At 34.1% G+C, this 18,437-nt stretch overlaps 1 protein-coding gene across 4 annotated transcripts in view; it reads right to left on the bottom strand.

The window, feature by feature from the left end:
- LOC111425600 (smallish) overlaps window positions 1–3,127 on the bottom strand; it is a 42,487-nt gene extending 39,360 nt beyond the window's left edge. For all 4 annotated transcript variants that reach the window (XM_071198540.1, XM_071198542.1, XM_071198543.1 and 1 more), the window contains exon 1: window positions 2,895–3,127. The gene's annotated coding sequence lies outside the window, so the exon portion shown is untranslated. The remainder of the gene's footprint in view (window positions 1–2,894) is intronic.
- Window positions 3,128–18,437: the final 15,310 nt, after the last annotated feature.

Below are 18,437 nucleotides of genomic sequence, written 5' to 3'. Positions count from 1 at the left end.
AACTAGAATCATTCGGGATTAGCCGAACGTCTCTTAAGACGGCTAAACACGAATGCTTCTAGTTCTAAGTCTAGTGTTGATTCTAGTGTTAGTTCTAGTTTTAGTTGTTATTCAGCGGTAAATTGTTGTATATTCGAAAGATATCGGCCGCCCTAAGTATTGTTTGTGGTATAAGAAAAATCTCGGCCGACTTCGAAGACGTCGGCCGCCCCAAGTATCACGAACAATACTTAGGTTGAATAACACTAGAACTAGAACCAACACTTGACCTAGAACTAGAATCATTCGGGTTTAGCCGTACGTCTCTTAAGACGGCTAAATCCGAATGTTTCTAGTTCTAGGTCTAGTGTTAGTTCTAGTGACAGTGTTAGGTAGCGCACATAAGCACTAGATTTTACATTGATATTGAACTAAAACTAGAACTAATACTAGACCTAGAACTAGAATCATTCGGGTTTAGCCGCACGTCTCTAAAGACGGCTAAACCCGAATGATTCTAGTTCTTGGTCTAGTGTTAGTTCTAATGGTAGTGTTAGTTCCATTTATCATTGAACTAAAACTAGAACTAACACTACACCTAGAACTGGAATCATTCGGGTTTAGCCGTACGTCTCTTAAGACGGCTAAATCCGAATGTTTCTAGTTCTAGGTCTAGTGTTAGTTCTAGTGACAGTGTTAGGTAGCGCACATAAGCACTAGATTTTACATTGATATTGAACTAAAACTAGAATTAACACTAGACCTAGAACTAGAAACATTCGGGTTTAGCCGTCTTGAAAGACGTGGGGCTAAACCCGAATGATTCTAGTTCCAGGTGTAGTGTTAATTCTAGTTTTATTTCAACATTAGTATATAATCTAGCGCTATCTAAGACTTACTAGCGCTACCTAACGCTGTCAGTGCTAGATTGTATATTAATATTGAAGTAGATAGTGCTAGATTGTATATTGATGTTGAATTAAAACTAGAACTAACACTAGACCTAGAACTAGAAACATTCGGGTTTAGCCGCACGTCTCTTAAGACGGCTAAACCCGAATGATTCTAATTCTAGGTCTTGTATTAGTTCTAGTGATATTGCTAATGTAAAACTAGAACTAACACTAGACATAGAACTAGAATCATTCGGGTTTAGCCGTCTTGAGAGACGTGCGGCTAAACCCGAATGATTCTAGTTCCAGGTGTAGTGTTAGTTCTAGTTTTACTTTAATATTAATATATAATCCTAGCGCTGACAGTGTTAGGTAGCGCTAGTAAGTCTTAGCTAGCGCTAGATTGTATATTAATATTGAAGTAAAACTAGAACTAACACTACACCTGGAACTAGAATCATTCGGGTTTAGCCGCACGTCTCTTAAGACGGCTAAACCCGAAAGTTTCTAGTTCTAGGTTTAGTGTTAGCTCTAGTTTTACTTCAATATTAGGATACAATCTAGCGCTATTTAAGACTTACTAGCGCTACCTAACACTGTCAGTGCTAGATTGTATATTAATATTGAAGTAGATAGTGCTAGATTGTATATTGATGTTGAATTAAAACTAGAACTAACACTAGACCTAGAACTAGAAACATTCGGGTTAGCCGCACGTCTCTCAAGACGGCTAAACCCGAATGATTCTAGTTCTATGTCTAGTGTTAGTTCTAGTTTTACATTAGCAATATCACTAGAACTAATACAAGACCTAGAATTAGAATCATTCAAGTTTAGCCGTCTTGACAGACGTGCGGGTAAATCCGAATGTTTCTAGTTCCCGGTCTAGTGTTAGTTCTAGTATAGCACTAGCAATATCACTGTCCCGTCACTAGCCGGGACAGCCTGCATTAATATATTGCGAATTATATGAAATTCCCACGCTTATAGATAAACATAATTTTGCAAAAACGGTGAAACAAGTCTATTTTGATTTTTCAAAACACACATTTTGAGTCCATATTCACTTCCCGATAATCATCTGTTTTTAAATTATGACGTCATCAACAAAAAATTACACTTTTATATTTCGTAATAAAAAAAATTGTTGATGAATACTGAACATTCTAGAACTAGAATGATTCTAGTTCTAAATCTTGGAAATCTTAGAAACATTCGGGTTTAGCCTAGTGTTAGTTGTAGTTTTATATATATATATAGGAATGAGATTTAACAAAAAGTAAATTTACTTATTTGAACTAGAACAATGCGCCATTCTGTATCAAACAAGAGACTGAATAGTGACGAAAAAGGAGGTCAAACCACCGCTACACGTGATAATTTGATTACATTTATTAGATTTTGCTGTTTTTTTTTTCTAGATAGCATTTCTTTAGATGCGCCATTATTAGTATATTGACCTAGGACTTTGCTTAGTTTATAAACACAACAGCAAAGGTCAAGAATCATATAAAAAATGAAATAGGTAAAATGATTTCGAAAATACATAAACGATTATTTTTGTTGTGAAGTGAGCAATTATAGAAAACAATTAGAGAGGAATGTAAGAGGAGTATTAGTAATATGCGTTGAGCAGGTTTAAACTATTTAGGTACCTACACAATTCTTGTTGAAAATAGCGTTACGTAACGTTGTTGCTGCAAAACGACAGTTTAACTTGTGCCTCAAAGATTTCTGGGCGCTAAAATTGTCGTGACCTATTACAAAACAGTGAATACCTTACATTCGTTTATTCATTTCTTTTTAACATTAAAATCGACCTTCGTGGAATTCTCAAACCTAATAATTACGGAAATATGTTAAAGCAAAAGCAAGAAAATACTTCTTGTGCACGCAAATGTCACGAATATAAAAGAAGAACTTTTGATGTGCCGATATATATCTTTGATATATTCTGCATCAATGAATTCGAGAAATGATTTTAATTTATAATTAAATTAAAAAAAATTTTTTTGAACAGACCTTTTTTTTTAAAAGTTATCCCATGAGAAACATTGTTTATTCCCGCACATTCACAAAAACGTCGAAGTCGTAAACGACTGGGACGAGAAAGAAATCGGACATCCGCACGCTCAGAACCTCAATATACAACTACGACAATCGGGGTCTCGATGCGCGAAAATAAATAAATAAATATTTAATTAAAAAAAAAACGCGAACAAGAGCGTTCCAAAGCAACACACCCCTCACTGCACAAACAGAAATGGTTAGGTATGAGAGAAATGCACCAAATCGACGCATGCGTATTAAAAAATATTATAATTTTTGAAGAAAAATTAAAAGAATTCAAACCGTACAGATATCCTAAACGGGCAATAGTACTAAAACGCACCCATTTTTAAACATCCCAAACTCACAAAATTATTCCATTTCATTCTAAATTAATACATTTCATCAACTACACGAGAACAGTATTAAATTACTCCGTAATTTCAAACCTTTTAGGCCACCTCACGATTAGGTCGCGTTATCTTTAGCACAAATAACATTCAATTCCGATTTAAAAAAATTAAATCAATTTTATTATATATTTGGAAATTATAAACAAATTTTATTAATAAATTTGAGTTAAACTTTGTTTAAACTTGAAATTTTAAGATTTAAATCAAATTATATAAATAAATCTTTTTTATCTTTATCCCCCCTTTCAAAGATAAGAAATTGTGATGGAATCAAGTTATTAACAATATAACAACATTGATGTGCGCTTAGTTTGAGATCATGACTACTAGATGGCAGGATTTTTTGAATATACTTTTCAATTTTGATTAAAATCTGAGATTGAAATCATTCAACAATAAATTACTTCAATCGGACTCTGGCGTTGTTTTTTTGGCATCCCTAAAAATTCGGGTTCAATGATTCGTTTGGAACATATTGCGTTCTTCTATCATTCCATTTGTATTACCATAAATTTGTGCAAAATAAAGTCCGCTTAGACAACCCTCCACACGCTGCATTAAGAACGTCTTTGATTCTGGATATCAACCCGAACAGGCTTAACATTTTTGTTAGGATGATATTTCTGTTTCGTAGAGCTTTTGGGATGCACCCAGTATCCTAAAGCACCTAAAACCGCGATTTCTTTAATCAGCTAATAAAATGTCAATTTTCTAATTCAAATAAACTTGAAATGTATTTTTTTAAATTTGTTTTTTTTTCAAGATCTAAATCAATAAAAATTCCTGTGAAATTATAAATGCCTTGGTTATTCTTACATTACCTTACATACCTATTTCCTTTCTGATCCTATATTTGTAAAGAAATATCAAAATGTTATCAGAAAATCCGCAAATAAAGTCAAATAGGCTACAGAAAATGAGCTTTTAGAAGAAAAAGAAGAACATTTACACATCACAGATGTAAGAAAGCAAGTAGAAAGAAGTGGGAGAGGTGTGAAATAGAGGTTCATGTCTTTTGCTTCTTTCTACTTTTTTTCTAACATAAAAATCTTCAAAAACTTTTTCCTCAATTGAAGTTGGAACATACATTATTGAAAAGTTCATAAATTAAAGATGCTAGATAGTAAGCAGAAAGAAGTCGTGGAGGTGTTAATTGATGCTTCATCACGTTGGCTCCTTTCTGCTTACTTTCTGGCATAAAATCATCAAGAAGTCTTTCTTCAATTAAACTTGGAACTTATATTATTGAAAAGTTGCTTTTTTTGCTTTCTTTCGGGCATAAAGTCTTCAAGAATTTTTCCTTCAATCATATTAGGAACTTAAATTATTGGAACGAACACACATTAAAGTGCTAGAAAGCAAGTAGAAAGAAGTCGTGGATATGCTAAATAAAGGTTCATACCACTGCTTTTTTCTGCTTACTTTCTGGTATAAAATCTTCAAGAACTTTTTCTTCAAACATATTAAGAACTTAAATTATTGGAACGATCACACATTAACGTGCTAGAAAGCAAGTAGAAAGAAGTCGTGGGGATGCTAAATAGAGGTTCATTCCCCGGCTTCTTTTTGCTTTCTTTCTGGCATAAAATCTTCAAAAACTTCTCCTTTAATCATATTAGGAACTGGAATTATTGGAACGAACGCACATTAAAGTGCTAGAAAGCAAGTAGAAAGAAGTCGTGGGGATGCTAAATAGAGGTTCATTTCCTTGGCTTCTTTTTGCTTTCTTTCTGGCATAAAATCTTCAAGAACTTCTCCTTTAATCATATTAGGAACTGGAATTATTGGAACGAACACACATTAATGTGCTAGAAATCAAGTAGAAAGAAGTCGTGGATATGCTAAATAAAGGTTCATATCACTGCTTTTTTCTGCTTACTTTCTGGTATAAAATCTTCAAGAACTTTTTGTTCAATCATATTAAGAACTTAAATTATTGGAACGATCACACATTAACGTGCTAGAAAGCAAGTAGAAAGAAGTCATGGGGATGCTAAATAGAGGTTCATTTCTACGGCTTCTTTTTGCTTTCTTTCTGGCATAAAATCTTCAAGAACTTCTCCTTTAATCATATTGGGAACTGGAAATATTGGAACGAACGCACATTAAAGTGCTAGAAAGCAAGTAGAAAGAAGTCGTGGAGGTGTTAAATGAAGCTTCATCACATTGGCTCCTTTTTGCTTACTTTCTGGTATAAAATCTTCAAGAACTTTTTCTCCAATCATAGTAAGAACTAAATTATTCGAGCGATCACACTTTGTGATGCTAGAAAGCAAGTAGAAAGAAGTCGTGGATATGCTAAATAAAGGTTCATACCACTGCTTTTTTCTGCTTACTTTCTGGTATAAAATCTTCAAGAACTTTTTCTCCAAACATATTACGAACTTAAATTATTGGAACGATCACACATTAACGTGCTAGAAAGCAAGTAGAAAGAAGTCGTGGGGATGCTAAATAGAGGTTCATTCCCCGGCTTCTTTTTGCTTTCTTTCTGGCATAAAATCTTCAAAAACTTCTCCTTTAATCATATTAGGAACTGGAATTATTGGAACGAACGCACATTAAAGTGCTAGAAAGCAAGTAGAAAGAAGTCGTGGATATGCTAAATAAAGGTTCATATCACTGCTTTTTTCTGCTTACTTTCTAGTATAAAATCTTCAAGAACTTTTTCTCCAATCATAGTAAGAACTAAATTATTCGAGCGATCACACTTTAAGATGCTAGAAAGCAAGTAGAAAGAAGTCGTGGATATGCTAAATAGAGGTTCATATCACTGGTTTCTTTCTGCTTACTTTCTGGTATAAAATCTTCAAGAACTTTTTCTTCAATCATATTAAGAACTTAAATTATTGGAACGATCACACATTAACGTGCTAGAAAGCAAGTAGAAAGAAGTCGTGGAGGTGCTAAATTAAGATTCATATCACTGGCTTCTTTCTGCTTACTTTCTGGTATAAAATCTTCAAGAACTATTTCTTCAATTACAGGAAGAACTACATTATTCGAGCGATCACACTTTGTGATGCTAGAAAGCAAGTAGAAAGAAGTCGTGGATCTGCTAAATAGAGGTTCATATCACTGGCTTCTTTCTGCTTACTTTTTGGTATAAAATCTTCAAGAACTTCTCCTTTAATCATATTAGGAACTGGAATTATTGGAACGAACGCACATTAAAGTGCTAGAAAGCAAGTAGAAAGAAGTCGTGGAGGTGTTAAATGAAACTTCATCACATTGGCCCCTTTTTGCTTACTTTCTGGCATAAAGTCTTCAACAACTTTTTCTCCAATCATAGTAAGAACTAAATTATTCGAGCAATCACGGTTTGAGATGCTAGAAAGCAAGTAGAAAGAAGTCGTGGATGTGTTAAATAAAGGTTCATATCACTGACTACATTCTGCTTACTTTCTGGCATAAAATCTTCAAGAACTATTTCTTCAATCATAGGAAGAACTAAATTATTCGAGCGATCACACTTTGTGATGCTAGAAAGCAAGTAGAAAGAAGTCGTTGATGTGTTAAATAAAGGTTCATATCACTGGCTACTTTCTGCTTACTTTCTGATATAAAATCTTCAAGAACTTTTTCTTCAATCATATTAAGAACTTAAATTATTGGAACGATCACACATTAACGTGCTAGAAAGCAAGTAGAAAGAAGTCGTGCGGATGCTAAATAGAGGTCCATTTCCCTGGCTTCTTTTTGCTTTCTTTCTGGCATAAAATCTTCAAGAACTTCTCCTTTAATCATATTAGGAACTGGAATTATTGGAACGAACACACATTAAAGTGCTAGAAAGCAAGTAGAAAGAAGTGGTGGATATGCTAAATAAAGGTTCATATCACTGCTTTTTTCTGCTTACTTTCTGGTATAAAATCTTCAAGAACTTTTTCTCCAATCATAGTAAGAACTAAATTATTCGAGCGATCACACTTTAAGATGCTAGAAAGCAAGTAGAAAGAAGTCGTGGATATGCTAAATAGAGGTTCATATCACTGGTTTCTTTCTGCTTACTTTCTGGTATAAAATCTTCAAGAACTTTTTCTTCAATCATATTAAGAATTTAAATTATTGGAACGATCACACATTAACGTGCTAGAAAGCAAGTAGAAAGAAGTCGTGGAGGTGTTAAATGAAGCTTCATCACATTGGCTACTTTCTGCTTACTTTCTGGCATAAAATCTTCAAGAACTATTTCTTCAATCATAGTAAGAACTAAATTATTCGAGCGATCACTCTTTGTGATGCTAGAAAGCAAGTAGAAAGAAGTCGTGGATGTGTTAAATAAAGGTTCACATCATTGGCTACTTTCTGCTTACTTTCTGGCATAAAATCTTCAAGAACTTTTTCTCCAATCGTAGTAAGAACTAAATTATTCGAGCGATCACACTTTGTGATGCTAGAAAGCAAGTAGAAAGAAGTCGTGGATATGCTAAATAAAGGTTCATATCACCGCTTTTTTCTGCTTACTTTCTGGTATAAAATCTTCAAGAACTATTTCTTCAATCATGGGAAGAACTAAATTATTCGATCGATCACACTTTGTGATGCTAGAAAGCAAGTAGAAAGAAGTCGTGGATGTGTTATATAAAGGTTCATATTACTTGCTACTTTCTGCTTACTTTCTGGCATAAAATTTTCAAGAACTATTTCTTCAATCATAGGAAGAACTAAATTATTCGAGCGATCACACTTTAAGATGCTAGAAGGCAAGTAGAAAGAAGTCGTGGATATGCTAAATAGAGGTTCATATCACTGGCTTCTTTCTGCTTACTTTCTGGTATAAAATCTTCAAGAACTTTTTCTTCAATCATATTAAGAACTTAAATTATTGGAACGATCACACATTAACGTGCTAGAAAGCAAGTAGAAAGAAGTCATGGGGATGCTAAATAGAGGTTCATTTCTATGGCTTCTTTTTGCTTTCTTTCTGGCATAACATCTTCAAGAACTTCTCCTTTAATCATATTAGGAATTGGAATTATTGGAACGAACGCACATTAAAGTGCTAGAAAGCAAGTAGAAAGAAGTCGTCGAGGTGTTAAATGAAGCTTCATCACATTGGCTCCTTTTTGCTTACTTTCTGGTATAAAATCTTCAAGAACTTTTTCTCCAATCATAGTAAGAACTAAATTATTCGAGCGATCACACTTTGTGATGCTAGAAAGCAAGTAGAAAGAAGTCGTGGATATGCTAAATAAAGGTTCATATCACTGCTTTTTTCTGCTTACTTTCTGGTATAAAATCTTCAAGAAGTTTTTCTTCAAACATATTAAGAACTTAAATTATTGGAACGATCACACATTAACGTGCTAGAAAGCAAGTAGAAAGAAGTCGTGGGGATGCTAAATAGAGGTTCATTCCCCGGCTTCTTTTTGCTTTCTTTCTGGCATAAAATCTTCAAGAACTTCTCCTTTAATCATATTAGGAACTGGAATTATTGGAACGAACGCACATTAAAGTGCTAGAAAGCAAGTAGAAAGAAGTCGTGGAGGTGTTAAGTGAAGCTTCATCACATTGGCTCCTTTTTGCTTACTTTCTGGTATAAAATCTTCAAGAACTATTTCTTCAATCATAGGAAGAACTAAATTATTCGAGCGATCACACTTTAAGATGCTAGAAAGCAAGTAGAAAGAAGTCGTGGATATGCTAAATAGAGGTTCATATCACTGGTTTCTTTCTGCTTACTTGCTGGTATAAAATCTTCAAGAACTTTTTCTCCAATCATGGTAAGAACTAAATTATTCGAGCGATCACAATTTAAGATGCTAGAGAGCAAGTAGAAAGAAGTCGTGGATATGCTAAATAGAGGTTCATATCACTGGTTTCTTTCTGCTTACTTGCTGGTATAAAATCTTCAAGAACTTTTTCTTCAATCATATTAAGAACTTAAATTATTGGAACGATCACACATTAACGTGCTAGAAAGCAAGTAGAAAGAAGTCATGGGGATGCTAAATAGAGGTTCATTTCTATGGCTTCTTTTTGCTTTCTTTCTGGCATAAAATCTTCAAGAACTTCTCCTTTAATCATATCAGGAATTGGAATTATTGGAACGAACGCACATTAAAGTGCTAGAAAGCAAGTAGAAAGAAGTCGTGGAGGTGTTAAATGAAGCTTCATCACATTGGCTCCTTTTTGCTTACTTTCTGGTATAAAATCTTCAAGAACTTTTTCTCCAATCATAGTAAGAACTACGTTATTCGAGCGACCACACTTTGTGATGCTAGAAATCAAGTAGAAAGAAGTCGTGGATATGCTAAATAAAGGTTCATATCACTGCTTTTTTCTGCTTACTTTCTGGTATAAAATCTTCAAGAACTATTTCTTCAATCATAGGAAGAACTAAATTATTCGAGCGATCACACTTTGTGATGCTAGAAAGCAAGTAGAAAGAAGTCGTGGATGTGTTAAATAAAGGTTCATATTACCGGCTACTTTCTGCTTACTTTCTGGCATAAAATCTTCAAGAACTATTTCTTCAATCATAGGAAGAACTAAATTATTCGAGCGATCACACTTTAAGATGCTAGAAAGCAAGTAGAAAGAAGTCGTGGATATGCTAAATAGAGGTTCATATCACTGGTTTCTTTCTGCTTACTTGCTGGTATAAAATCTTCAAGAACTTTTTCTTCAATCATATTAAGAACTTAAATTATTGGAACGATCACACATTAACGTGCTAGAAAGCAAGTAGAAAGAAGTTACGGGGATGCTAAATAGAGGTTCATTTCAATGGCTTCTTTTTGCTTTCTTTCTGGCATAAAATCTTCAAGAACTTCTCCTTTAATCATATTAGGAATTGGAATTATTGGAACGAACGCACATTAAAGTGCTAGAAAGCAAGTAGAAAGAAGTCGTGGAGGTGTTAAATGAAGCTTCATCACATTGGCTCCTTTTTGCTTACTTTCTGGTATAAAATCTTCAAGAACTATTTCTCCAATCATGGTAAGAACTAAATTACTCGAGCGACCACACTTTGTGATGCTAGAAAGCAAGTAGAAAGAAGTCGTGGATATGCTAAATAGAGGTTCATATCACTGGTTTCTCTCTGCTTACTTTCTGGTATAAAATCTTCAAGAACTTTTTCTTCAATCATATTAAGAACTTAAATTATTGGAACGATCACACATTAACGTGCTAGAAAGCAAGTAGAAAGAAGTCATGGGGATGCTAAATAGAGGTTCATTTCTATGGCTTCTTATTGCTTTCTTTCTGGCATAAAATCTTCAAGAACTTCTCCTTTAATCATATTAGGAACTGGAATTATTGGAACGAACGCACATTAAAGTGCTAGAAAGCAAGTAGAAAGAAGTCGTGGAGGTGTTAAATGAAGCTTCATCACATTGGCTCCTTTTTGCTTACTTTCTGGCATAAAGTCTTCAAGAACTTTTTCTCCAATCATAGTAAGAACCAAATTATTCGAGCGATCACACTTTGTGATGCTAGAAAGCAAGTAGAAAGCAGTAGTGGATGTGTTAAATAAAGGTTCATATCATTGGCTACTTTCTGCTTACTTTCTGGCATAAAATCTTCAAGACTATTTCTTCAATCATAGGAAGAACTAAATTATTCGAGCGATTACACTTTGTGATGCTAGAAAGCAAGTAGAAAGAAGTCGTGGATATGCTAAATAAAGGTTCATACCACTGCTTTTTTCTGCTTACTTTCTGGTATAAAATCTTCAAGAACTATTTCTCCAATCATAGTAAGAACTACATTATTCGAGCGACCACACTTTGTGATGCTAGAAAGCAAGTAGAAAGAAGTCGTGGATGTGTTAAATAGAGGTTCATATTACTGGCTACTTTCTGCTTACTTTCTGGCATAAAATCTTCAAGAACTTTTTCTCCAATCATAGTGAGAACTAAATTATTCGAGCGATCACACTTTGTGATGCTAGAAAGCAAGTAGAAAGAAGTCGTGGATATGCTAAATAAAGGTTCATACCACTGCTTTTTTCTGCTTACTTTCTGGTATAAAATCTTCAAGAACTATTTCTTCAAACATATTAAGAACTTAAATTATTGGAACGATCACACATTAACGTGCTAGAAAGCAAGTAGAAAGAAGTCGTGGGGATGCTAAATAGAGGTTCATTCCCCGGCTTCTTTTTGCTTTCTTTCTGGCATAAAATCTTCAAGAACTTCTCCTTTAATCATATTAGGAACTGGAATTATTGGAATGAACACACATTAAAGTGCTAGAAAGCAAGTAGAAAGAAGTCGTGGATATGCTAAATAAAGGTTCATATCACTGCTTTTTTCTGCTTACTTTCTGGTATAAAATCTTCAAGAACTTTTTCTCCAATCATAGTAAGAACTAAATTATTCGAGCGATCACACTTTAAGATGCTAGAAAGCAAGTAGAAAGAAGTCGTGGATATGCTAAATAGAGGTTCATATCACTGGTTTCTCTCTGCTTACTTTCTGGTATAAAATCTTCAAGAACTTTTTCTTCAATCATATTAAGAACTTAAATTATTGGAACGATCACACATTAACGTGCTAGAAAGCAAGTAGAAAGAAGTCATGGGGATGCTAAATAGAGGTTCATTTCTATGGCTTCTTTTTGCTTTCTTTCTGGCATAAAATCTTCAAGAACTTCTCCTTTAATCATATTAGGAACTGGAATTATTGGAACGAACGCACATTAAAGTGCTAGAAAGCAAGTAGAAAGAAGTCGTGGAGGTGTTAAATGAAGATTCATCACATTGGCTCCTTTTTGCTTACTTTCTGGTATAAAATCTTCAAGAACTTTTTCTCCAATCATAGTAAGAACTAAATTATTCGAGCGATCACACTTTAAGATGCTAGAAAGCAAGTAGAAAGAAGTCGTGGATATGCTAAATAGAGGTTCATATCACTGGTTTCTTTCTGCTTACTTTCTGGTATAAAATCTTCAAGAACTCTTTCTTCAATCATATTAAGAACTTAAATTATTGGAACCATCACACATTAACGTGCTAGAAAGCAAGTAGAAAGAAGTCATGGGGATGCTAAATAGAGGTTCATTTCTATGGCTTCTTTTTGTTTTCTTTCTGGCATAAAATCTTCAAGAACTTCTCCTTTAATCACATTAGGAATTGGAATTATTGGAACGAACGCACACTAAAGTGCTAGAAAGCAAGTAGAAAGAAGTCGTGGAGGTGTTAAATGAAGCTTCATCACATTGGCTCCTTTTTGCTTACTTTCTGGTATAAAATCTTCAAGAACTTTTTCTCCAATCATAGTAAGAACTACATTATTCGAGCGACCACACTTTGTGATGCTAGAAAGCAAGTAGAAAGAAGTCGTGGATATGCTAAATAAAGGTTCATATCACTACTTTTTTCTGCTTACTTTCTGGTATAAAATCTTCATGAACTATTTCTTCAATCATAGGAAGAACTAAATTATTCGAGCGATCACACTTTGTGATGCTAGAAAGCAAGTAGAAAGAAGTCGTGGATGTGTTAAATAAAGATTCATATCATTGGCTACTTTCTGCTTACTTTCTGGCATAAAATCTTCAAGAACTATTTCTTCAATCATAGGAAGAACTAAATTATTCGAGCGATCACACTTTGTGATGCTAGAAAGCAAGTAGAAAGAAGTCGTGGATGTGTTATATAAAGGTTCATATTACTGGCTACTTTCTGCTTACTTTCTGGCATAAAATCTTCAAGAACTTTTTCTCCAATCATAGTAAGAATTAAATTATTCGAGCGATCACACTTTAAGATGCTAGAAAGCAAGTAGAAAGAAGTCGTGGATATGCTAAATACAGGTTCATATCACTGGTTTCTTTCTGCTTACTTTCTGGTATAAAATCTTCAAGAACTTTTTCTTCAATCATATTAAGAACTTACATTATTGGAACGATCACACATTAACGTGCTAGAAAGCAAGTAGAAAGAAGTCATGGGGATGCTAAATAGAGGTTCATTTCTACGGCTTCTTTTTGCTTTCTTTCTGGCATAAAATCTTCAAGAACTTCTCCTTTAATCATATTAGGAACTGGAATTATTGGAACGGACACACATTAAAGTGCTAGAAAGCAAGTAGAAAGAAGTCGTGGATGTGTTAAATAAAGGTTCATATCACTGACTACTTTCTGCTTACTTTCTGGCATAAAATCTTCAAGAACTATTACTTCAATCATAGGAAGAACTACATTATTCGAGCGATCACACTTTGAGATGCTAGAAAGCAAGTAGAAAGAAGTCATGGATATGCTAAATAAAGGTTCATATCACTGGCTACTTTCTGCTTACTTTCTGGTATAAAATCTTCAAGAACTTTTTCTTCAATCATATTAAGAACTTAAATTATTGGAACGAGCACACATTAACGTGCTAGAAAGCAAGTAGAAAGAAGTCATGGGGATGCTAAATAGAGGTTCATTTCCTTGGCTTCTTTTTGCTTTCTTTCTGGCATAAAATCTTCAAGAACTTCTCCTTTAATCATATTAGGAACTGGAATTATTGGAACGAACGCACATTAAAGTGCTAGAAAGCAAGTAGAAAGAAGTCGTGGAGGTGTTAAATGAAGCTTCATCACATTGGCTCCTTTTTGCTTACTTTCTGGTATAAAATCTTCAAGAACTTTTTCTCCAATCATAGTAAGAACTAAATTATTCGAGCGATCACACTTTGTGATGCTATAAAGCAAGTAGAAAGCAGTCGTGGATATGCTAAATAAAGGTTCATATCACTGCTTTTTTCTGCTTACTTTCTGGTATAAAATCTTCAAAAACTATTTCTTCAATCATAGGAAGAACTAAATTATTCGAGCGATCACACTTTAAGATGCTAGAAAGCAAGTAGAAAGAAGTCGTGGATATGCTAAATAGAGGTTCATATCACTGGTTTCTCTCTGCTTACTTTCTGGTATAAAATCTTCAAGAACTTTTTCTCCAATCATAGTAAGAACCAAATTATTCGAGCGATCACACTTTGTGATGCTAGAAAGCAAGTAGAAAGAAGTAGTGTGTGTGTTAAATAAAGGTTCATATCATTGGCTACTTTCTGGTTACTTTCTGGCATAAAATCTTCAAGACTATTTCTTCAATCATAGGAAGAACTAAATTATTCGAGCGATTACACTTTGTGATGCTAGAAAGCAAGTAGAAAGAAGTCGTGGATATGCTAAATAAAGGTTCATATCACTGGCTACTTTCTGCTCACTTTCTGGTATAAAATCTTCAAGAACTTCTCCTTTAATCATATTAGGAACTGGAATTATTGGAACGAACACACATTAAAGTGCTAGAAAGCAAGTAGAAAGAAGTCGTGGAGGTGTTAAATGAATCTTCATCACATTGGCTCCTTTTTGCTTACTTTCTGGTATAAAATCTTCAAGAACTTTTTCTCCAATCATGGTAAGAACTAAATTATTCGAGCGATCACATTTTAAGATGCTAGAAAGCAAGTAGAAAGAAGTCGTGGATATGCTAAATAGAGGTTCATATCACTGGTTTCTTTCTGCTTACTTTCTGGTATAAAATCTTCAAGAACTTTTTCTTCAATCATATTAAGAACTTAAATTATTGGAACGATCACACATTAACGTGCTAGAAAGCAAGTAGAAAGAAGTCATGGGGATGCTAAATAGAGGTTCATTTCTATGGCTTCTTTTTGCTTTCTTTCTGGCATAAAATCTTCAAGAACTTCTCCTTTAATCATATTAGGAACTGGAATTATTGGAACGAACGCACATTAAAGTGCTAGAAAGCAAGTAGAAAGAAGTCGTGGAGGTGTTACATGAAGCTTCATCACATTGGCTCCTTTTTGCTTACTTTCTGGTATAAAATCTTCAAGAACTTTTTCTCCAATCATGGTAAGAACTAAATTATTCGAGCGACTACACTTTGTGATGCTAGAAAGCAAGTAGAAAGAAGTCGTGGATATGCTAAATAAAGGTTCATATCACTGCTTTTTTCTGCTTACTTTCTGGTATAAAATCTTCAAAAACTATTTCTTCAATCATAGGAAGAACTAAATTATTCGAGCGATCACACTTTAAGATGCTAGAAAGCAAGTAGAAAGAAGTCGTGGATATGCTAAATAGAGGTTCATATCACTGGTTTCTCTCTGCTTACTTTCTGGTATAAAATCTTCAAGAACTTTTTCTTCAATCATATTAAGAACTTAAATTATTGGAACGATCACACATTAACGTGGTAGAAAGCAAGTAGAAAGAAGTCATGGGGATGCTAAATAGAGGTTCATTTCTATGGCTTCTTTTTGCTTTCTTTCTGGCATAAAATCTTCAAGAACTTCTCCTTTAATCATATTAGGAACTGGAATTATTGGAACGAACGCACATTAAAGTGCTAGAAAGCAAGTAGAAAAAAGTCGTGGAGGTGTTAAATGAAGCTTTATCACATTGGCTCCTTGTTGCTTACTTTCTGGCATAAAGTCTTCAAGAACTTTTTCTCCAATCATAGTAAGAACCAAATTATTCGAGCGATCACACTTTGTGATGCTAGAAAGCAAGTAGAAAGAAGTAGTGTATGTGTTAAATAAAGGTTCATATCATTGGCTACTTTCTGGTTACTTTCTGGCATAAAATCTTCAAGACTATTTCTTCAATCATAGGAAGAACTAAATTATTCGAGCGATTACACTTTGTGATGCTAGAAAGCAAGTAGAAAGAAGTCGTGGATATGCTAAATAAAGGTTCATATCACTGGCTACTTTCTGCTCACTTTCTGGTATAAAATCTTCAAGAACTTCTCCTTTAATCATATTAGGAACTGGAATTATTGGAACGAACACACATTAAAGTGCTAGAAAGCAAGTAGAAAGAAGTCGTGGAGGTGTTAAATGAATCTTCATCACATTGGCTCCTTTTTGCTTACTTTCTGGTATAAAATCTTCAAGAACTTTTTCTCCAATCATGGTAAGAACTAAATTATTCGAGCGATCACACTTTAAGATGCTAGAAAGCAAGTAGAAAGAAGTCGTGGATATGCTAAATAGAGGTTCATATCACTGGTTTCTTTCTGCTTACTTTCTGGTATAAAATCTTCAAGAACTTTTTCTTCAATCATATTAAGAACTTAAATTATTGGAACGATCACACATTAACGTGCTAGAAAGCAAGTAGAAAGAAGTCATGGGGATGCTAAATAGAGGTTCATTTCTATGGCTTCTTTTTGCTTTCTTTCTGGCATAAAATCTTCAAGAACTTCTCCTTTAATCATATTAGGAACTGGAATTATTGGAACGAACGCACATTAAAGTGCTAGAAAGCAAGTAGAAAGAAGTCGTGGAGGTGTTAAATGAAGCTTCATCACATTGGCTCCTTTTTGCTTACTTTCTGGTATAAAATCTTCAAGAACTTTTTCTCCAATCATAGTAAGAACTACATTATTCGAGCGACCACACTTTGTGATGCTAGAAATCAAGTAGAAAGAAGTCGTGGATATGCTAAATAAAGGTTCATATCACTGCTTTTTTCTGCTTACTTTCTGGTATAAAATCTTCAAGAACTATTTCTTCAATCATAGGAAGAACTAAATTATTCGAGCGATCACACTTTGTGATGCTAGAAAGCAAGTAGAAAGAAGTCGTGGATGTGTTAAATAAAGGTTCATATTACCGGCTACTTTCTGCTTACTTTCTGGCATAAAATCTTCAAGAACTATTTCTTCAATCATAGGAAGAACTAAATTATTCGAGCGATCACACTTTAAGATGCTAGAAAGCAAGTAGAAAGAAGTCGTGGATATGCTAAATAGAGGTTCATATCACTGGCTTCTTTCTGCTTACTTTCTGGTATAAATTCTTCAAGAACTTTTTCTTCAATCATATTAAGAACTTAAATTATTGGAACGATCACACATTAACGTGCTAGAAAGCAAGTAGAAAGAAGTCATGGGGATGCTAAATAGAGGTTCATTTTTATGGCTTCTTTTTGCTTTCTTTCTGGCATAAAATCTTCAAGAACTTCTCCTTTAATCATATTAGGAACTGGAATTATTGGAACGAACGCACATTAAAGTGCTAGAAAGCAAGTAGAAAGAAGTCGTGGAGGTGTTAAATGAAGCTTCATCACATTGGCTCCTTTTTGCTTACTTTCTGGTATAAAATCTTCAAGAACTTTTTCTCCAATCATGGTAAGAACTAAATTATTCGAGCGACCACACTTTGTGATGCTAGAAAGCAAGTAGAAAGAAGTCGTGGATATGCTAAATAAAGGTTCATATCACTGCTTTTTTCTGCTTACTTTCTGGTATAAAATCTTCAAGAACTTTTTCTCCAATCATAGTAAGAACTACATTATTCGAGCGACCACACTTTGTGATGCTAGAAAGCAAGTAGAAAGAAGTCGTGGATATGCTAAATAAAGGTTCATATCACTGCTTTTTTCTGCTTACTTTCTGGTATAAAATCTTCAAGAACTATTTCTTCAATCATAGGAAGAACTAAATTATTCGAGCGATCACACTTTAAGATGCTAGAAAGCAAGTAGAAAGAAGTCGTGGATATGCTAAATAGAGGTTCATATCACTGGCTTCTTTCTGCTTACTTTCTGGTATAAAATCTTCAAGAACTTTTTCTTCAATCATATTAAGAACTTAAATTATTGGAACGATCACACATTAACGTGCTAGAAAGCAAGTAGAAAGAAGTCATGGGGATGCTAAATAGAGGTTCATTTTTATGGCTTCTTTTTGCTTTCTTTCTGGCATAAAATCTTCAAGAACTTCTCCTTTAATCATATTAGGAACTGGAATTATTGGAACGAACGCACATTAAAGTGCTAGAAAGCAAGTAGAAAGAAGTCGTGGAGGTGTTAAATGAAGTTTCATCACATTGGCTCCTTTTTGCTTACTTTCTGGTATAAAATCTTCAAGAACTTTTTCTCCAATCATGGTAAGAACTAAATTATTCGAGCGACCACACTTTGTGATGCTAGAAAGCAAGTAGAAAGAAGTCGTGGATATGCTAAATAAAGGTTCATATCACTGCTTTTTTCTGCTTACTTTCTGGTATAAAATCTTCAAGAACTATTTCTTCAATCATAGGAAGAACTAAATTATTCGAGCGATCACACTTTGTGATGCTAGAAAGCAAGTAGAAAGAAGTCGTGGATGTGTTAAATAAAGGTTCATATTA

This window comes from Onthophagus taurus, chromosome 8 (genome assembly GCF_036711975.1).
Source record: "Onthophagus taurus isolate NC chromosome 8, IU_Otau_3.0, whole genome shotgun sequence".
NCBI classification, from domain to species: Eukaryota; Metazoa; Arthropoda; class Insecta; order Coleoptera; family Scarabaeidae; genus Onthophagus; species Onthophagus taurus.
This window is presented reverse-complemented; position numbering and strand designations above follow the sequence as displayed.